Consider the following 24012-nt stretch of genomic DNA (forward strand, 5'->3'; position numbering starts at 1 on the left):
TTTCGGATAACCTACTCCTTGGGGCCACGCCCAGAGAATAAACCAATTAGTAAAGAAACAAAGTGTACAAAAGCATTGACTTAAACAATGTAAGACTCCCTCTTAAACTATTGCCGCAATCTTGTTGTACTCTTCTCTACGAATCTGGTTTCTTGAACTCCCTTCAAAGAATAGCGAGTGCACACTTCCTCCCGAAGTGAGACTTAGATAGAATCCTCTCCCGAAGATCCTTATGAACACGTTCACAATAGACACTATCTGTTTACAATGGACTAGATAGATATCCACAAGTACACTCAGCACTCTCACAAAGATTAATGTGAACAAACTTAATCTCTACAAATAAAGACACTCTTCAAATAATGTTTACAAATATTGAAAATGGAAGAGGTGAAAAAACCAAAGGTCTTGGCAAGGTATTTATAGGAAGGGAAATCGTCCAAGACCATGATTTTCTGGTATCTTTGAAATCAATTTGCGAATTCCTTTGATTTAGGAAAACAGCCAGCCAGATGGATTCTGTGTCGACAGAAAAGGAAACTGATGAGTCAGCAACGTGATCCGTTTGATCTGGCAGAACGAACATGGTCATTTCTCTTGACCATGTTCATTTTCGACACCTTCTTTATTTCCAGGATAACCATAATCCCTGAAAATAATCTCAAGATATTTGCACAATATATTTTTACCAAAAAAATGATTATTTGAGATAAATAAGGCAACAAATATATTCACATTTAGAGATCTTTTCACATTACAAAACCAGCTGAAAATATTGCCAAATAAAACCGAAAATCAATATGGAGATACTACTGATTTTTCTTAATAACTTTAAAATATTTTGTCTAAAATAAAATTAGCCAAAAAAAGACTTTACAACAACTATTCACAATCGGTTCATATAAATGGTTTTATACGTAAAATACTATAAAAAATAAATATACCAAACTACCTTCCATCATGACACTTGAAAAATTTGATAGGCCCCACTTGTGGGACTAAGTCCTGAGGGACTAAAGAAACTGCCTAACACTATATATACTTTTATAGGCTCTTAAAAAACATCCTAAAACTATATATACTTTTATAGGCTCTTAAAAAACATGTCCCTATAGTAGCAGAGTTTCTGTGTTGTTTTTGTCTTTTCTTTTGTTGTTGGCAGAGGTTGTTTTCTGTTTTGAATGTTTATTTTCGCTTTTGCTTGCTGTTTGAGTAATGCTTATTCTTTAGTCTTTAGGTAAGGAAAAAGTAGTGATAATCCTCTATTTTTTGTACTAGAGTGGGAAAAGAAAAGAGAGAAAGTAAGGAGAAAAAGAGGTATTAAGATTTAGGTTATATTGTTCAAATTTTATTTATATTTGAAAGTATTTAAAGTTGGTATTTATTTAAGGTATGTAACCCAAAGCTAGATTATAATATTTTAGACAACTTCATTATCCATTAGATTTAAGTTTAATTAATCCAATATTTTAATAAATACTCACAATCCGCCCATAAAAAAATTGCACATTAGAACTTTTCAAACACCACACAACTTACCTAATCTGCTCTGCTTTTCCACGCCACCACAAGGTAAACATATCAATTTATTTGTTTTTATTTATTATTTAAAAAAAAACTAGTTACTATTTTTTTTATTTATTGATTTGCAATTTGTTTAATGGGTAATTTGTTAGTTACGTTATTTTTTTTCCTGAATAATTTTTTTTAAATAAATTAATTTTTGTTTGATGATTTTAAAAAAATTATTGTGCTGTTTGGTAACAATTAAAAAAATAGTTTATTTTATTTAATTAATTAAAAATTAAACATAAAATAGTGTTTAGTAACTTTATTTTTATTTATTATTTTTTTAAATTTTAAAAAAAATTTATTAAATTTTGAAAATAGAAAATTTTCACTTTCAAATTTTTTAAATGGTTTTCGACTTTTAATTTTTTTTTCTTCTTCAAATTAGTACCTTATTTTATATTGTTAAATAAAAAATAAAAATAAAAATTATCAAACACATTTATTATTTTTTTGTTTTTAAAAACAAAAAATAAAAATAGTTATCAAATATATTTTTATTTTTTAAAAATAAAAAAACAAAAATAAAAATAATATTTTCATTTTTGTATTTAAAAAATTCAAAAACAAAATTTTTACCAAACACAACCTATATTGTTGTTTATGCCATTTTGCCAGTTATTTGAATTTTAAGTATTTGATATAATTTTTTTTTGCCTATTTTTATGTTAGTTATGTTAGAGTATTATGTTTTATTTTGTTTTATGATTTAATTGGAATTGCTGTTTCATTTAGTATCTATATATATGTGTGTGTTTGTATTTGTTTTTAATATCCCAGAAGTATTTTTTTAATGTTATTCGTAGGTTTAAAAATTTGGAATAGATTTAAACTCTTATACTACACGTATCGAGTACAATCGAGTACCATCGAGATACTAACATCCTAACATTATCGAGGCACGTCGAGGTCCATCGAGGACCATCGAGCCAGCATGCATGCAACACATCGAGACCTATCGAGTTTTTATCGAAACTCATCGAGGCAGGAAAAAAATCCAGAACAAAACGCACGAAGTATCCAAAATTCATTCCGTGAAAAATTGCAATAAAACATGAAGGCATACACAGATCTGTTCGAAATAAGACAAGTAATGTAACCAGACAAGTTTCCTCACTACATATAACAAATATATACTTACCCATACGATTTTTTCCCCTAGATCCGAAATCCAAAATGAAGTTTCTTGACTTGAAATGACTCACAACTTGTCCCTAGATCCGAAATACAAATTAATGGTGGCTGGCTTTTTTTGTGTGTACGAGAGTTTGAAAGATAGAGAGGGAAATAAGAGAAAGAGAGTGAAAATTATGAGAAAAAGAGAGCGAAAATTATGCCACGGGTATTTTGGGTAGTAACGGCATTAGTAGGACCAAAACGAGAGACTTATAAGGATAAAGTATTTTTCAAACAGAGTGTGATTTATTGCATTAAAAATCAAATTTCCCTTGAAAAATTAAAATTTATAGATCACCACTCGCGAGACACATAATCTGTTCTTTATTCAGAACCTAACATCCATAGGTTGTTGATGGATCATGAGATGATGTCATTATCTAAACAAGAATCTGTCTTTGTAAAAAGTAGGCAAATATAATATAAGAATAATACATGTGATGTGATATGAAAATTAGATTTAAACATTTCTATGCAAGTAGCGTGTTTAGTATCCGGTAACTCCCTTCAACATCTCTCAGTTTTGTATCAATATCGGTTAAAATAGTCTCTGTTCAAAACAAGAAAAATCATAACTTAACATGAAGATTGATCACATAGTTCTGTAATCACAAACCTGTAAAATATATATTATCAATACCAAACCACACCCCAGGAAGCAATCCATGAGTAAGTGAACAATATATGACTGGTGTCGAGATACACACTGCAAATGCACATTCAGAAATTGAGAAACCAATCAAGCTAAAACCAAGGAATAAAATTAGAAAATATTCCAAAATAAATGATATTCATTGTTTGAACTTGTGTTATAATATTTCTTTTTTTTTTAAGTTAATAATGAAAATGTACAAGTATTCCATTATTAATTGGGAAATTTCATGTGTTATGCATGTTAATATACCTTAATTAAAATTTATGTTCAAATTAAGGCTCATCCCAAAAGTATTACATTTTATAATATTTAGACTATATTGCCCTTTTCGTAAAAAACTCACCTCTGTCTCTAACTCTCACTCTACTAAGATCGATGGCACCACCACCATCTCCCCACGACGCCAAAGCACCACTTTCTCACGCTGTCACCATCATTAGCATCATCCTCACCATTGACACCGCCACCACCACCACCTGCCATCATTAAAGTACCACATTGAAGCTCTTTCTCTATTTTTTTAAAAAATTTTATTGATGAAAAATTCAATCCAAAACTTAAACCTAAGAAAAAATTGCCTTTAAGACCCTAATATATGAATTTCGAACACTTATGTACAATATTTTTTGGTTTTGTTGTATTTTTTTTCCTAGATCTAAACCTCTAAAAGTTGAAGAAAAATGATTCCTAGCGATGCATTTGCGATGCTTAACGATGCATTTGCAATAGTGCCTTGAAAACAAGATTTTGACAAAAAAATGATGCTTAACGATGCCTACGTGATGCATTTGCGATGCATATGTAATGCAATTGCGATGGTGTCTTGAAAACATAGTTATAAGGCAAAAAATGATGTCCATTGATGCATATGCGATGCAGTTGCGATAGTACCTTGAAAACATGATTTTTAGGCAAAAAATGATGCCTAACGATGCATATGTGATGGTGCCTTGAAAACATGGGTTTCAGGCCAAAAACGATGTCTAATGATGCATACACAATGTAGTTGCGATGGTACCTTGAAAACATGATTTTTGGAAGGAAAAAACACGTTTCCTAACGATGCATATGCGATGAAGTTGCGATGGTGCCTTGAAAACATATTTTTAGCTTAAAAGTGATGCCTAACGATGCATACGCGATGCAGTTGCAATGGTGTATTGAAACATAGTTTTTAGGCCAAAAATGATGCTTGGTGATGCATATGCGATGGTGCCTTGAAAACATAGTTATTGGGAAAAAAACGATGCCTAATGATGCCTATCAATGCATATGCGATGATACCTTGAAAACATGATTTTTTTGGCCAAAAATGATGCCTATGCGATGGTGCCTTGAAAACATGAGTTTTAGGCCAAAAACAATGCCTAACGATGCATACACGATGCAATTGCCATAGTACCTTGAAAACATGATTTTGGAAGGAAAAAAAATGATGTCTAACAATACATATGCAATGCAGTTGCGATGGTGTCTTGAAAACATGAGTTTTAGGCACAAAAACAAATGATGCTTGACGATGCATATGCGATGTAATTGCGATGGTTCATTGAAAACATAGTTTTTAGGCCAAAAAAAATGATGTTTAATGATGTAATTACGATGTGTATGTGATGAATTCATGAAATCTTGATTTTTGGCCCAAAAAAAATATGTTTGTGATGCGGTGCATTGAAATTTGACGAAAAATTTGGAGATGCATAAGTTTTCACTCAAATGTCAGTTTCAAGTTATTTGTTTTAGTTTTGGTATTTTTTTTTTGAGATCTACATGTTTAGATCGCATAAAACTTTAAATTTTGGATGTAGAATACACAATTTCGACGAGTCCTTCAATGAGTGCTTTAATGGTGATGTTAATCGGGGTAGGTGCTTCAATCCAAATGATGCTCGTGGGTAGAGATCCAAAGGAGAAAGGATAAGGAGAAACAATTTTTGAGTGAGAAAAAGAGCTTCAACGACGAGGTAATGGTGGTGGTGGTGTCACCATAGTAGAGAGGGAGAACATGAGAGATAGGTTGAGAGAGAGAAATAAGAGTTGATGAGATGAATATTATAGTAAAAAAATTAAAAAAAACCTATTTTTGGGATGCCACATAATTTTATCATATTTTAGAATTAGTGTGTATTATCATGCATAAACACATGAAACTTCCCTATTAATAAGTGGTGTAACTTGAAAAAAAAAATATAAATGTAATAAAAAAGATTGTATTTTTTTTGTTGGGTAAGAAAAAATAATTGTACCTTAAATTTGTAATAAATTTCAAAAAAAGAAAATGTAAAACTTCCCCTATTTTTATATAAGAACAATAAGTGAATTTGTCGCTGAATTTTGTTATTGGTATGATTTTACCCCCTGACTTTTGACGTAGTATTATTTTGCCACCTAAGTGGCAAAGTATTATTTTACCCCTTAAGTTTAACAACGTTAAAATTAAACTCTAAAATGTTAGTTGTTGATGGATATAATAATCTTTTTACCATAATTATTTTCTTAACTTTCTTCTCAAGTAGATGAACAATATGTTATTATTGATATTTTTACTTTAAAGCTCTAAACCCATAACAAAATAATACGAATTTAAGATTATTAGAATTAGGTGATTAAGGTCTATCAAGAATGTGTTCATGATCAAAAGAGTGCATTATTGATTAATGTTTGGTTTGCAGTTTGAGAATTTATTGCAACTTTGACTATGGAGGCAATTGGGGAGAATACAACGACGAAAAATTCTCAAGGTAAGATTGTATATTTTTTTCTCTCTTATAGTACTTTTGTCTTTGTGTTCCTAAATGATTATGGTGGTGATTTTATAAAATTATAGTACGTATGATTAAAATTATAATAATGCAGATGGTGAGTAATAGATACAAATAGTAGAAATATGTTAGCGGTCAAAAAAGTCAAAAGTTAGTTTTTATGTATTAGATTATTAGCACTCACCGATGTATTAAATATTATTAATACTTATGATATTTAGAATGATTTTTTTTCCTGAATTCATATGAGCAAGTTTTGATGTATCATTTTATTATTTCGTTGATATGATATTTACGTGTTTGTGCAATAATTATATTTAATAAAATTTAATTTAATTTTGAATTGGCTAAATTGTTTTTATTTAAACAGAAAAGAAGTTTATAAAAAATGAAGATATATCATAGAGGTGAGTTGAAGAAAATTAAGTGATTGTGTTCCTGATATTCTCAGTATTGTACTTAATGAAATTTGTATTAGCATAGTAATGGAGAAAGATTGTCAATTTTGGTGTTATGTTTAATAATAGTATGCAAATAATTATGGTAAAAAGACTATTATATCCATTAACAACTAACATTTTGAGGTTAATTTTAATCGTGTTAATTTTAGGGGGCAAAATAATACTTACTCTGACATTTAGGGCCTGTTTGGCATGCAAGACTGGACTGTATTGTATTGGACTATGAATTAGGATGGGACTGTACTGTACTGGACTAAATTATATTTGTATTGTACCAAGGTTGGTGTAGTAACAAACTAAATAAAGTGTAAAATATATTTTTAATAAATTTGTAATTTTTTTAAATGAAAAATTATTTTAATAATAAAAAATAAATCAAATAATATTTAGTACTCATAATTAAAAATAAATTATATAAATATTTAATCTCGCATATTTTATTTATTAAATATTTTAAAAATTAAATCAAATAATTTTTCAGTAATAATAAATTAAAAAATATTATAATATTTAATAAAAAATAATAACATAAATTTATTATTTTGAAAATTAAAAAATTATTATATTTAAAATTTAATGCAATTAATATATAACATAAGCAAAATTAATAATAATAAAAAAAGAAAAATGCAAAACATCGTGATATACATAAATTAATATATTTATATATTATATACTATAGAAAAAAAAAACTAAGGACTATATTAACCCATCTTTTTGGTGGGTTAAACTAGTTCCATTCTCAAATATATCTTATTTTTCATCAAATCTAGTTTTGGCTCATAGGATTGGACACAATTAGCCAATCGTATGTGCTTGTCCCTTGAAACAAACGAGCCTTTAAAGAGGCAAAATAATACTACGTCAAAAATCAAAAGTAAAATCATACCGATAACAAAAGTAAAAAGATAAATCTTGTTCTTTATATAACTATGCTTTAGTTGATTATACATTATAAAAGACAATTAAGGCAATATATAGCACAATCAATATTTTATTTAGTTATCTAAATTTTAATCACATCATTTCAGCGACATATAACTCGCCGCAAAAAGCAGATAAAATTTGCTAGCAAACATTGAGGCAGCAACTGCGGCGAATTTTCAGCCCATTCCGGCAGCGAGAATTACTGCTGCAAATAATATGGCATTTATATTTTAGAAAGAAAGAAAAACCCTAATCTTCTCCACACTCACTCTCTTCTCTCATCTCTGCTTCTTATTCACTCACCTTCGGACGAGGTAATCAGACTCTCTCTCTCAATGTCAATCTATCTTAGACTTTTATTATACTTTAAATTTACTGATTCGAACACAATGATAAGGATAACTCTTGTATCGAATTCTATTCTACTGAATAAGAATGGGAATGAGTTGAGAACATTTCTCTCTGTTTACATCTTTTAGGTCTTTTCACCTCTTCTTTTCTTCTCTATCAATACTAGTGTTTATTTAATGTTTGTTAACATTATTGATGATGTTAAAAGTTTGATTGAGCAATATTTTATCTAGATCATCAGGTAAAACAGTAATAACTAGCTTAACCATGCTCTAGTATTTTACTTAGTTTAGTATGTGTATTTGAGATCTACTAATTAAATAGACAAGTGAAAGATTAATGAGACATTTCTGCAAACTCATTTCACAGTTCCCTTCCTTTCATGTTTTAACTAAATGATTTTCTCTTGATTTAACTCAATGATTCTAGTTAAAAGCACATTGAAATGTGATGTCATTATTTTTTATACATAGGCTGGAGTATATAATATAGTAATGCACTGGATGGTTTAGTCTCTCACTTCCATTTGAAGAACTTAGTCCTTCGTGAATTTTGAGTGGTTGGATCTATTTTATTATATATTAGAAGGTTGGATTTCAATGTTTGCATGAGTAGGTGTTAAAATACTTATATACCCATTGCTAGTTATTTACAACCGACTACTTATTTTTTTTGCTTTCATATTTTTATAGTACTACTTTTTTGGCTTTCATATTTCTAAGTTTTCTTTCATTTTAGTCATCAATTTTGTCCAAACAAACACACTTAAAAATAAAGAAATAAATTAGAAAGTTAAACACAAAATTTGCCAATAAATAAAATATAACATATTTAAACAAAATATCTATAAAAACACACAAAATTCTATAAAATAAAATAATGCTAATAAAGAAAAATTTACTTAAAATTGCTATCAATTATATGAGTTCCAAACTCAATTTTAATTACTTAATTAAATAAAACTAATTGTAGTTTTGTCATATTGATAAAATTTATTTATCAAATGTGAGTCTAGGATACCAAATATATATGATTTAAAATACAAGGTATCAAAATTATATTTTGCAAAAATACAAGGTACCCTGTATCAAAATAATTTTAAAATACAAGGTATCAAATGAATAAAATTACTTAAAATGTGGAAAAATAACTTTATTTTGTAGCGTTATTAGTGCAATGTAAGAGTTTAATGTAAAATAGAAAAAAAAATGAAATTTTAGTAGCAAAAGAGATGAAAGTGCCCTAAATGCAACTCTTTTAAGCCTTTGAAGTATATCATTTTCTTTGACATTAAAACCCAAACAATTAATTTTATCTTTTTTAATAATTAAGTTTAAAATTTATTAAATAATATGAATTAAAAATAATAAATACTAGTTTAAATTTGTAGACATTCAATTTTATAAATATATATATATAAAAATTGAGCAAATCTAATTTTTGTTTTTCTAAATCAAATTTATATCTTAAATTGTATAAATCAACAATACAAAAAGATATAAAAAATTATAAATAAAGAACATAGACTTACTCGTACAAACAATTGTGCCGCAATAGGCCTTATGTCGCTGCAAAATGTGATTAGAATTTTTTAAATAAAAAAAATATTTGAATATTTTTTAATTTATGTTTTAATTTTTGAATTTTAAGTTTTATTATGAGCATATAAGTGGTACATTTAAAAAATAATTTGATTTGATCTACATTAATATATTTTTATTACTTAGGTCAAAATGCTACATTACGTTAGTAGTTTATGGTGACCTTAACTTATTATGGAGTATTTTGGACCTAATCAACGATCAAATTGTTAGAGTTGATGCCCTAAAAGCATGTGCAAAGACATTTTGTTAGGACATAATCAACGATCAAATTGTTAGGGTTGAGTTTATTGATCAAAAGACTCAAATTGATATCAATTGATGTCGATCACACCCCGATCTAGTAGTTGATGACAACCTTAGCTAATTATAGGGTATTTTGGACCTAAACAACGGTCATATTGTCATCTATAGTGTTCCAAAATAAACAATCACACTAATAAAGAGTGTTCATGTTGACTTAAGTGGTTGAAAATCTCCAATCAGTGTCGATCGCCCCTAATCTTACTCAAGGTAGTAGTTTGTGGTGACCTTGGCTAATTATAGAATATTTTGGATCTAATCAACGATCGGATTGCCACACTTAACGCTCCAAGATCCACAATCGCACTTATAAAGAGTGTTCATGTTGACGTGAGTGGCCAAAAGTCTCATGACAAATGCTAAAAAATGCATATTTATTATACTAAAAATTGAAAATCAATTAAATTTTAATTAATATTTTTATGAAATTAATGACATATTTTTTAAGGAATATAGATCATTGTGGCAGTTCTAAAAATAAATATAAATGGAGCAAATGTAGGACCAATAATCAAGAAAATAGTATTTTTGCAAACAAAACAATAACCCAAAGTGCATCAGGCTCACATGGTGTAAGGAGCAAACTACCCAAGTTTAGAATTTTAATATTTTTAATTGCAAAATTACTCTATGTAATTTGTAATAAGTTTTATTTCACTTTAGTCATTTTACCTTACTATAAATAGGTGTTTAGGTCATTAGAAGAATATACCATTTCAGATAAAGAAATACAGAGAAAACGCTGAACACGTTTAGAGACAATTTTATTTACTTATTTTGTTATGAGTTTCTAAGTTTTCACATTATTAAAATGGACGATGAAACCTAGTATACTTAATTAATTATTTATTTTTGTATTGATTCTCAATAATACAATATAATGTTAATGAGTTTCGCTTCAATCAATAATTTCTTTCATCTTTAATATCATTTATTTTGTATAGTTAGAAATTATTAAAGATTGGTTAAATTATAGGAAAATTTACATTTGGTACCCTTCTTGTAACTTAATTACAAAAATATTGTGCCTTATTTAATTTACGTTATTACCGGTTTTGGTGTATCGTTTTTTCAGGTTTTTTGTTTTTTTTTTGTCAGCTTTATTTCTTTGTCTCTCTTCTCCTTAACATCAAAAATCTTTTCCGGCCACACCGGTAGTCGGTGGGCTCAAGAGAGGTACTATCGCGACCTACACTTCAAGGTAGTTATTTTGATATGTGGGAAGCATATATTTTTTTTCTCCATCGCCGGAGAAGATGACTAAAAAAAAGCAACATTTTAGTTTTTTTTTATTTATTTATATTTTGCTAACCAAGAAAGTAGCTAAATTTTAAACTAAAACAAAATTTAATATACAAAGATTTGTATTCTCATTTTACATTTAAAAGATACCATATGGTTTTCTAAACAACTATAAAGTTATTTTATAAATATTTCAAGTAATTTTTTAAAATAGATTCTTTAGGATTGTTTGGTAATTTTTAAATAAAACATAAGAAGATTATTTCTGGTAACTCATTAAGTTTGTTGGTTGCTTTAAATTTGTGGCATGCCAAAAATTTTAGTCATATATCAAAAGGTAACCAATTGGTATCTTAAATGATTTTAAAAGCAATGAAAATGTAGCTTTTAAAAGTAACTATGCAATATACTAAATAGTATCATTTCTAATAAGTGATTCATGGTAACTTTGAACTATAGGAATAATTTTTTATACTATATGATAACTAATTAGTTTTCTAAAATAAGCTTGAAGGTAACATAAAAATATCTTAAATAATAAGACATGTAAATTACATGAGTGACAAAAAGTCATTTAAAAGTTTTCATTAAAAGGTATCGTGTAGTGTAGTATACTAAATTAATTTTGATTGATAAACTATATGGTAACTTATTGTACTACATATGGAAATTCATTAGTTTATTAAATAAGTTTGAAGGTTACCAAAGTGTATCTTAAATAATAAGATACCATAATATAACCTAAAATAACTAATGAGTATATTAAGATGTCTACAAATAAGTTTTGGAGGTAACCAAAATGTACTGAAATAATATGATCTAAAATTAAAAATTTTAATAAAAAAAAGTGACCAATTGGTATCTTATCGATATCATAAGCAGTCTAAATGTAATTTTTACAACCCAGAAAATACAAAAAAAAAATTCTTTTACACCTTAGTATTAAATGAGTCAAACGAGGTTGACTATTCTTTTACACCGACGGAGTCCCGCCCCTATTAATCCGCCGGTATTAATAAAATACTGGCGGGGTATCAGTCCGCCGGTAATACCACTAATTACCGACCGAGTATTACTGGCAGAGCATTACCGGCGGACCCCCGCCGGTAATATACATTACCGGCGGAAGCCTCCGCCAGTAATACTGCCTTTTGTTGTAGTGTTGTAAGAATCATTTTATTTGCTAGTGACATGGTAGTTTTATGATTCATATCTATTTATATAAGTGACATGAATTTGTGTTGTTGTGAGAATATACCAACGTGATTGCAAGAGAATTAGGTAAATTTTTAAATAAGAGAAAAAAGATGAAAGCTATTAAAGTTACCGTGCATCATGCCCTAGTCTTAGTTACATTACATTTAGTAGTATTAATATTCTGGTACTCTTACAATCTACTCTAATTTTGTTACAAAAAAATACTTATGGAAAGTGAAACTCTTAGGTACCTAATACCATATAATGGCCAAAATTCATACAAAATTAAATATACAACACTAAGGTACCTAATTAGTGCTAATTATTCATCCAATCATCAAAACATATTTTAAGCTTTTACTAACACAATTCACAAAAAAAAAAAAAAAAACTAAATTGATTAGTTCAGTTTTTTTTACTTTTTGCTATAATATTATTATTTACCACTTACTTTAAAATTATTTACTCGTGGCAAGATGATATTTTACCAACATCGTAAATAAGTTACAAATCAATATCAAGATGATCATATTCTCTTTTTTATAGCACAACCAGTTTTATAAGTAAAATACTATAAAAAATAAATACACAAAACTAGCTCACATCATGACACTTGAAAATTTTAATGGGCCACTTGTGGGCCTTAAGTCCTCGGAGGGACTAAAGAAACGGCCTAAAACTATATATACTTTTATAGGCTCTTAAAAAACATGTCCCTATAGTTGTAGAGTTTCTGTGTTGTTGTCTTTTCTTTTGCTGTTGGCAGAGGTTGTTTTCTGTTTTGAATGTTTATTTGCGCTTTTGCTTGCTGTTTGAGTAATGCTTATTTTTAGGTAAGGAAAAAGTAGTGATAATCCTCTACTTTTTGTACTAGAGTGGGAAAAGAAAAGAGAGAAAGTAAGGAGACAAAGAAGTATTAAGATTTAGGTTATATTGTTCAAATTTTATTTATATTTGAAAGTATTTAAAGTTGGTATTTATTTAAGGTATGTAACCCAAAGCTAGATTATAATATTTTAGACAACTTCATTATCCATTAGATTTAAGTTTAATTAATCTAATTTTTTAATAAATACTTACAATCCGCCCATAAAAAAATTGCACTTTAGAACTTTTCAAACACCACACAACTTACCTAATCTGCTCTGCTTCTCCACGCCACCACAAGGTAAACATATCAATTTATTTGTTTTTATTTATTTTTAAAAAAAAAATAAAACTAGTTACTGTTTTTTTTATTTATTGATTTGCAATTTGTTTAATGGGTAATTTGTTAGTTACGTTATTTTTTTTCCTGAATAATTTTTTTAAATAAATTAATTTTTGTTTGATGATTTAAAAAAAATTATTATTGTTTATGCCATTTTTGCCAGTTATTTGAATTTTAAGTATTTGATATAATTTTTTTTGCCTATTTTTATGTTAGTTATGTTAGATTACATGTTAGAGTATTATGTTTTATGATTTAATTGGAATGCTGTTTAATTTAGTATCTATATATATGTGTGTTTGTATAAACATTTGTTTTTAATATCCCGAAGTATTTTTTTTTAATGTTATTCGTAGGTTTAAGAATTTGGAATAGATTTAAAATATAGATGTTATGTTGCTGATTTTTTTTTATAGAATTATTAGGGAAATTAAAATTAATCATAAAATAATTAATTTATAATTTTATTGTATTTTTTGACTAAGTAAGTTAAATTAAAATAAACTTTAAGCCAATAATTTTATGAAATTAATGCATTTCTTAGTTAATAAGTGAAATAAAAATTTAAATGAGTATAAAAGATATAGTTATTAATAATGTATAGTGAAATACAATTTGTTATAAATTTTTATTTAATGTAATTTAAATAAATGAAATATACGTAGTATTTAAAATTTTTAAAATTATTATTGTAAATTTTTGTAAAAGTAAATGAATAAAAAATAGAAAATTAAATAATTATTAGAAAAATTACCCCATATGCTATTTTTTATGATTTGTTGGCATAATTACGTCATTTTCTTTTCCTTTTCATTTTTATAAATCTATTTTTTTAAATTACAATTCACTTGTGTTTTTTATTTATTGTTTACTATTTTTTTTATCTTTCTCTCTCTTGTGTCCTAAAAGAGTGTGCATGAAGAATAGATTTTTTCATCGAATATTCTCATTTCGTCATTTTATATAACCATGATTACTCTTTTATACATGTGCTTCAAATTTTAAAATCAAGTAATGAGTACTTTATCATAATTATCAATTTTAACATCATTAAAAAAATTAAATAGTAATAGACATATTTAACTATATTATATAAGTTAGACATTTTAGAAATGAAGATTATTATTATTAGGGTGAGTTAGAGTAATTAATATCTATATATATAAATAGTATAATATATTATACTTACTTCAACAAACAATAAGTGAATTAATATGAAACTTTGTAGCTACCTTCAAATACCAAAATTAGTGTATCCTCACTTCACTATTTTGTTCTCACATTTTTCATGATATATCAATTTTAATATAATAAGGGGTATACATACTATTAAATTATTTAAATATTAAAATAATGTGGCCAGAAGGGTATTCAAATTTTTTATGGTGAGAATACAAATGTTGACTTAAAAAACAATAAGAAACCTAATTAACTTAACTAACAAAATCAATACTAAAAAAATTAATACAAATGTTTAATTATGTTTATTTGAGTTACTCTATATAAATGGTTGGTTAGGTAGCTTAAATGGTTGCGTAAAAGTATAAATAGTTGCTTAGCAGGTTGTTTTATGGGCTGCTTAACATGTTACTTAATAGTGTAGTTTAGGAGCTTAAATGATTGCTTACATGTTGTTTTATGAGTTGCTTAACATATTGTTTTATATGGTTGTTAGGAGTTTAAAGGACTGCTTAACAAATGCTTAGAAGTTTAAAAGAATTGCTTAATATGTTTCTTTATAGGGTTGTTTAACATGTTATTTTATGGATTTTCTTAACAAGTTGCTTTATAGGGTTGTTTAGAAGTTTAAAGGGTTGCTTAACAAGTTGCTTAATAGGTTGCTTAAGAGTTTCAAGAGTTGCTTAACATGTTGCTTTATAGAGTTACTTAACATGTTACTTTATGAGTTGCTTAGGAGTTTAAAGAGTTGCTTCACAGATTATGAGCTGTTTAGGAGTTTAAAGAGTTTCTTAACATGTTGCTTTATAGAGCTGCTTAAGAGTTTAAATGATTGTTTAACATGGTTTTTTATGGGTTGCTTAACATGTTGCTTATAGGGTTATTTAGAAGTTTAAAGAGTTGCTTAACAGGTTGCTTTATAGGGTTGTTTAGAAGTTTAAATGGTTATTTAACAGGTTGCTTTATAGGGTTGTTTAGAAGTTTAAAGAGTTGCTTAAGAAGTTGCTTTATAGGGTTGTTTAAAAATTTAAAGGGTTGCTTAACAAGTTGCTTTATGTGGTTGTTTAGAAGTTTAAAGGGTTGCTTAACCGTTTCTTTATGGGTTGCTTAATAGGTTGGTTTATGAGTTGCTTGGAAGTTTCGAGAGTTGCTTTATAGGGTTGCTTAACATATTACTTTATTAGTTTCTTATGAGATTTATTGGTTGCTTAATATGTTGTTTTATGGGTTCAAGCAATTTTTCGTATTAGGTTGTTTGCATTTCTTAGGTTGCTCGTGTTGCTTGTTCTCTTTTAGATCAAATTTTGTTAGATTTTAGGTTTCTGTTGGTTGAATCAATTAATTTTTTAATCAAATATGTGGTAAAATTGCTTATGAGGTTGTTTGAGTTGCTTTTATATAGTATAATATATATAAATAATTGGTGAAAATGACTTATTTTTTGGAGTTATTTTTCACTTTGACCTAGCTTGATAATGTTTTGCAAAGTAACATCTGTCTAAAATTTCGACTAGCTATCTAAAAATTTCGACTAGCTGTTTGAATTTTTCGACCACCTATCTCAAGTGTCGAATGTTATTTTGCAAAAAATGATTAAAACTAGGCCAAAGTATAAAATTACTTCAAAAAATAAGTAATTTTGCCAAGAGACCCTTTATATATATGATTAAACAACCTTCAAATTAACCTCTTACAAAATTTATGAGATTGTTGGAGCTTAGGTTGCATAAAAAGTTACTGGGGTTGCATAATATATTGTTGGTATTCCATATAATAGTAGCTTGAGTTGTATTTTTTGTTGTTTTAGTTTTAGTTTATTTTTGTTTTTGTATATTCATTTAATTTTGTTGTTGTTTCAGTTTATTTATTATCTGGTTTTACTTATGTTTGTAATTATAATAAGATGTTTTCTTTGTTTTTTATTTATTATAGTTTATTAAATAGTGCTTATGTCTTATTGAGCACTTCTACTTTCTCCAATCACAAAAAAATTGTGTATATATAAATTTCTATATTTTAATAGTCACTGTCATAATTTGATTACACTTTATTCATGTATGTAAATAAGTTACTTAATAATTAAGTTCATCCAAGTTGACAAATGACGATTGAAGGTTTGGCCTTACACTCACACTGTCTCACCCACCCTTCATATTGAATATTCCACATAGAAAAGCTTAAAAACTTCATCAATCTAACACCCAATTGTTTACACATGCATACTGTAGTTTTGAAAATAAAAACTCTAGATTATATATTAATGAAATAAATATTTAATTACTGTATAAATGAAATAAAAGTTTTCTCTAAATGTATCAATGAAAAAAATCCCTAATTGTTAACTATGAGTTAATTAAACGAATAATTATTCATGGAATATTTTTTTATTATAAATAATAAATACTAAATATAAAATAATAGATAAAAGATATGACAATAATATTTATTCATAAGATATCATAATTCATCAAAATGTATAAGAAAAATACATAATTTTAGTATAGTATTTTTAGCGTTGAGAAATAATAATTTTTTATGATTCTATATATGTTTTACTCCAACCTCCTCTATTTATTTATTTTTTTAATTTAAGTTCCCAAATTTAAATATATTTGAGAGAAAACATGTTTGCACAAGTGCATAGTGGAGATGTTGGTGGTGATTCCCCTCAGGATCCTACTATGATTTCGACTTCGTGTGAGCCACATAATTTTTTTTAACTAACTAAATTGTTCAATATAATTATGTATTCAAGTGTGTTTGTTTGCTTTTTAAAATAAATGCAACAACTCCATCAAAAAGGCGTCGAACATCTATTAAGATGATGCTAAACAAAAACAAACATAAACTTGGGCGACCGTTGTCCATAGAATTTTGTGTAAGGGAGAACACCTTCAAAGTAATAGGAGATAATGCCTTGAATTTCACCTGTTTGATCAGGAACATGGTAGGTGCAAAAATCCCACCGTATTATGATTCATGGAAGGCTGTCCCGAAACAAAACAAGACACAACTTTTGAATTGTGTGAAGGTAAATAATTAAAACTTCATAAAAAAATAATTGTGTATTAAACTTAATTTATAATTTGTTTTCTTTTCTGATGTAGTGGTATTTTGACATACTTGAGGGTGGCCCGTACTATTGTGACATTATAGACATCATTGACTGAGAGGCACAACGTCGATATCAAAATAGAAAAAATTCATTTGAAACAACATTTTAAAAAATGTTTCGGAGAGGAAGGAAATATGGAGCGTACCCTAAATAAACCTAGTAAGGGTATTAACATGGACGACTAGAAGAAATGTGTCCAGATTTGGACAAATTCCAAAGTTGCTGAACAAGGCTTTGTAAGTATATTAATTTATTATTTAATCTTCGAAAGACTATAATTTTGTTTTGTTATTGACATCTATTTTGTAACATATGGCATATTCAGCAAGAGTCATCTGCTTCTTGTGCCTTGTTGATCCCAAAAGAGGGTGTTTTAATATTTAAACTCGCAAGTGCACGAATCGTTTCAGAATATAATATTCATGTAAGTACGAGGTCGAACCCATAGGAGTTGACTAACATCAAAATAAACTATTTCAAACAAAGCAAGAATATTCTAACCTAGTTCCAAATATTTGATGAGATTTTGTTTTAGAAAAATAAAAGACAAGTAATAAAAAGATTTAAGATTAAATAGAAAAATGGTTTTCAAATGAGATAAGTAAAATAAGATTATTAAGATATTAGAATCCACAAAATGCAAGTTCAATAGTATTTATAAGTATATTGATTCCCAAGTTTAGATATAGTTGAAATAAATCACACTATATTTTTTTTCAAAATACATTTTCTATTCAAGCACAAGTTACTTTAAAAAATGTAGGATTTTTCTTCACTTATATAAGATATAATTTCTAAGCATTAGTTGTGTTACAATCTAATGAAACTACAAAAAATCAAAGAGATTATGTTTAGGCAAAATATGATACTTATGCTCTAAGAATTAGATGTGAACAATTTAATGAAAAATATTTAATCAAAGAATATCATATTTTTGCATAATGAAGAACTAAGTGTAATATGCTTTAACAATCAACACTAGATGAAAAATGCATATCTTTGATAGAAAAATCCATAAACAATGTTGTACAAATGGGAAATTGTTTAACGCCCAAAATGTGAGAACCACTAAGCGGTGGTTGTAGTATAATCGGGCGGTCGATCCACAAGGAGGTAACCTAAAATCAAAAGGTTAGTAGGAAATAACACAAAAAGTTAGTAACAAGAAGTAAATAAAATTGTAAATGGAAAGATGTTTGAGATTTTGGTATTGTATTTTGATAAAGTGATGAAATGAGATAAGTAAAATAAAGGTAAGATGTGATCAAGAGTTTGAGAAAATGAAAGGTTTCAAGAATCATCCATATGCTTGTTTAGTTAATTGATTACTTGATTTACAAAAATACACAAGTAAATAGTTCACATCCCAACATTTACTTAGAAAATCTAACATTAAAGTCCATAGTTTTTCTAACAAAAGTTCATTTGAGTTATAAAGTTCTTTACTTTAAAAGTACAATGTTAATCTCATGAAAAATCTAAAAATGACAAAATACCCAAGGGCAATAATGCAATAGAAGATTAGACATAAAATTATGTATCAATATTACTTTTACTAATTAGAAGCACATAGAAAGAGCATGACTAATCCTATATACTATTAGCATAAGTAAATAAAGATAACAAAATAAAGATAGAGATGAAAGAACATAAATAACTCAAATATATTACATTAAGAACATAGTAAATCAAAGTAGCAAAATAACATCACTTGCATATGGAATCATCCCTAACCTTCCTAGGAAGATTAAACCATTATGCTCATGATTCTCACAAAATTCTAAGAAGAAAATATGAGAAGAAAGTGAGTGTAAATTTTGCTATAGTTTCTCTACTCTAAAAATTACATTCAAAATGTGAAGAAAGTGTCCCTGTTTATAGATGGAGAGAAGGACTAAAAAGAAATTAAATAACAATTTGGGGTTTACAAAATAAATCTGAAATATTAATAATAAAATATGATTTTGAAAAATCAAATCTTATTATTAATATTAACCTAGCTATTTTGGTGTATGGTCAAAATACCATTTTTCAAAAGCACCAAAAAAGATGAGCTTTAAAGTTCAAAATGGTAATTTTGCAAAGCCCAATATCCACAAAATATGGGTTGAAAGTGGCTGTGGCAGAAGTGGGTTTTGACCCACTCCAACTAATGAGAGTGCGACACGTAGGCAGCTGGCTGGGGTGAATTGGGTTGGGCTTTCGGACTGGTCTTCAGCTGCATTGGATGGAGTTGCAAAAGAAGGCAAGGCCTTCATTGGGCCTCAGCTGTACATAATCGGATTGGCCTTCGTTGGGCCTCAACAAAAGATGGTACATAATATGCATATATGTGTCAAGGAGGCTGAAGGTCACATTCACGTTGAAGGAAAATATGCATATATGTGCATATGGTCAATGCAGGTGGAGACAGGTGGCGCAAGCTGGAGGAGCTGCCTGGGACACGTGGCAGGTTGGGAGCCCGACAAGTGGCTGCTGGAGAGAAGGGAAAGCTTTGGGCCGGTGGTGCTTTGGGCCGAATTTCTGGGCTTCAGTTTTTGCAAAAATGCCAACTTTTCCTCATTTATTTCTTCTTTATTTTCTTTATGCCAAAATGCACTTTAATTCCTACAAAATAACAATAAATTAAATTCTAATAAAATATTTTCATTTATAAAATAAATCATATTAATTCCATGAAAATATTAATTAAAACTTAATTTATTTTGACAATTAAAATCAACAAATGTACATTTTTCACCACTAATCAGAAATCAACATACAACAAAAAATACTATCTAGTTACATTTTGCTTCATCATCATCTTAATAATCTTTGAAAAAGATTAGAAGCTCATAACTAGATTGAAATAAAAATTACAAAATAACATACTTGACATGCTCTTCAAAAGATGAAAATGGTAGAGAGAAAATAGTGAAAAGAAGGGAGAAAAATATGTGTAGAAGATGTTGAAAAGATGAAGAAGAAGAAGAGCCCCCCAAATGGTCTTACAAGACTCTATTTATAGGCAAAATATGGAGATTAAATTAATCAAATTAAAATAAATAAATTGATTAATTAAATTGTGTTGGGAAGTGGTAGGATAAATAGAGTAAGTGTAAGAGTATTGGAAAGATGAAATGTTTGGTTGGGTAAAAGGTTAGTGAAAAGCTAGGGTAAAAAAATAAATTAGGAATGTTTATTTATGTAAGAAAAATATGGAAGAGTGAATTGATATTTGAGTGAAAGGAAAAAATATTGGGAAGAAAAATGTGACTTTTTGGTCTTTTTGGTGGCTGTTTGGTGCTGAAGGAGATAGCTGGCGTGGTGGGCTTGACTGTGGCGTTGGGCCTGAAGAGGCAGCCGACCCAAATGGAGTAGCTGGTGTAGGGGCCTGGGCTGGGCTTCGGTGGAAGCAGGCTGAAGAGGCCCAGGCTGGCTGAATGAAGGCTGAAGCTTGGTGTGATGTTGCCGAAGGAAAATTGGTGAGGCACGTGGAGGAAGCTTGGAGATGTGGGCTTGGGCCATAGAGCTTCTTTAGTATTTTAATAATATCATTTTGTTCCTTTCTTTCATTTGAAAATGCCACTTTCCTCTTTATTTTTCTTTCTTTTGAAGAGCATACATTCCCTACAAAATAAATATAAAATAAATCATAATACAATATTTTCAACTATAAAATAAATCAATTTAATTCTTTGAAAATATTAATTATAACTTAATTTATATTTTACATTTAAGTTCAATAATACAACATTTTTTTACCACTAACTTAATAATAATAATTCAAATAATTAAATACAACATTTTACAACAAAATACTTATATAAACACACAAAATTATATAAAATCATGATAGGACTACTAAATTCAAAATTACTTAAAAACTTAATAAATCAATTAAAAACTCAAGAATTAAGCAACAATTAACACATAAAAAGTGGTAAAATAACTCTATTTTGTAGAGTTATCATGCCTCCACCCCGGTTGACCAAAGAGTGATGATATAAAGAATGTACTAGGACAAGAGTGTGACCACAAGTGAGGACACAAGTGCATATTGAAGAAGTTCTCCAGTAGTAGCCAATCTCAAACGCCTTCTGATGCACAGTCTCAAGCGCCTTCTTCATACACACATATCACTCCACCTCAACAACCATTAGTTTCACCTAACACACTCCACACAATGATGGTGGGAAAGTGGCTCAATATCATGCAGTCTTATGAACATGACCTTAAGTACATAATGGAAAAAATTCAACTTCCATCTTATGCTTGTCTACTCCATAATCTTAAGAGGCAGGCGATTATAAAAGAAATAATGGAGATGGTCAAAGCTAGGTCGCCACCATCCCCACCACCACCTACAATTGAGCTTATGGAGAAGGATGACGAAGATGATAGTACCAACTAAGGATAGAGTACGATAGTCTTTTATAAGATTTGGGATAGCTAAAACAATCATTAACTTTTAGTATTTTAATTTAATAATATTAGTAACTAACAATTTTATACTTTCTCGACATTATTATTATTTATATATGAAAAATATTATTTATAAATTTATAATTTAATTTTTGATTTTTTTATTAAAATAGGAAATATTTTACATATGTTGCATAAAGTCAAACAAAAAAATAAAATATTTTTATTTTTAATATTTAAAATATTAATTGTGTTTTAAAAAAAAAAATAATTGAGGTAACATTATTTGAAATAATCACTCCAACAAGGTATACTTTTTGTTGTGACACTCAATTTGTTATATGAGGAAGTTTTGGATGGATGATCATTTGAAGTGTATCCCATGTTTGGTGCCATTCTTTTAGGTGTGAATGTGGTGAGTCCCACAGAGTTTTAGTGGATAATGTGAATACTTTTTGAGAGGGTGAGTTTTAGATTACCCCACATGTAAATCATTGCCACACATTCCCATGACACTCAAAACTTATAACAAACGCCGCTAAATGTCATGACAATACAATAAGGTATGCTAATATTTTATTAAGAAAATAAATTAAATTACTAATTTGAAGTTATTTCATAGTCAATTTTATTTTTCAAGTATTGATTTTCTTATGTGAACCACAGATTTATCTATACATGATAGATTTTTTTATTGATTTTTTTTTTTTTTTTTACATTCTATCTTATTTATCTATTATCAATTAGACCAAAATTAAAGAAACTATGTCAAGCTTTCTCTCACATTTGCTGCCTACATTTTGTGTATATCTTTAATGGATCATGAAATTTGAATATATAAAGAAATGAGAATGAAGAATTTTTTTTTTAAAAGTTGATAGGATCCTAAATATGTGTGGTTGCAAATTGGAATCTATATTTAATCACTAAATATTGTCTTTTAAAATAACCAATATTTATCAATTACCAAAGACACTAAAGAATTTGAATATGAGTCTCTCAATTTTATAGCATTTTTTTTAATCAGCATCTTTTTTGTACTTAATTTTTCCTTTTTTTTATTAACACATATATGTTATACAAAAGGATCACATGTATATTTTTGTTATCCCTAAAAATCAGCCTATGACGTGGTACTTTTATATTACATGTGGCAAAAGGAAATCCTATATAACATCAAAGACTGGTCGGAAGTAGCGATCATAATAAGTCGATGTGCTACGAAGCCCTATAACAATAATACCACTGGTCATTGAAGATGCAACTGTTCGATTAATATGTTGTTGGTCGAGTATGAAGTTCAGAACGCGTAGCTCGAGCAACTTATTATGAAAATATCTATTTTGAATGTATTTTTTTTAATCATTTAAGTGTAAATATCGTGGTAAAAGGCTATCTAATTCCCAAAACTCATTAAGTAAGGTAAAAAGGTATATAAATATATGACTGAATGACTCATTTAATTTTTTATGGACACTTTAGATACATACACTCTATTATTTTGTATTGTCTCCCAAGTTTAAGAAACTCGGTTAAATATTGTTCTTTTGATCTTAAGTTAAATATTTTATTCAATAAAAGTGTCAAGTAGACGTAAGTCATTACTAATTCTTGAGATCAAACCACTATAAATTCTTGATGTTCTTTATTTTATTATTTTGTTTGTTGTAGATTAGACTTAGAGTTGTTGGCCAAATCTGTACTCAACAAATTTATATAACATAATTATTTTTTATGATCCTTTGCTATAGTTCATGCAAAAAGCAAGATGTAATTTTGAGTAAAAGTTTAGGCAGCAACTGCGACGACTGTTTTAGACTATTACGACTACAATTGTCGCTGCAAATAACATAACATGGG

Source organism: Humulus lupulus, chromosome 7 (genome assembly GCF_963169125.1).
Source record: "Humulus lupulus chromosome 7, drHumLupu1.1, whole genome shotgun sequence".
NCBI lineage: Eukaryota > Viridiplantae > Streptophyta > Magnoliopsida > Rosales > Cannabaceae > Humulus > Humulus lupulus.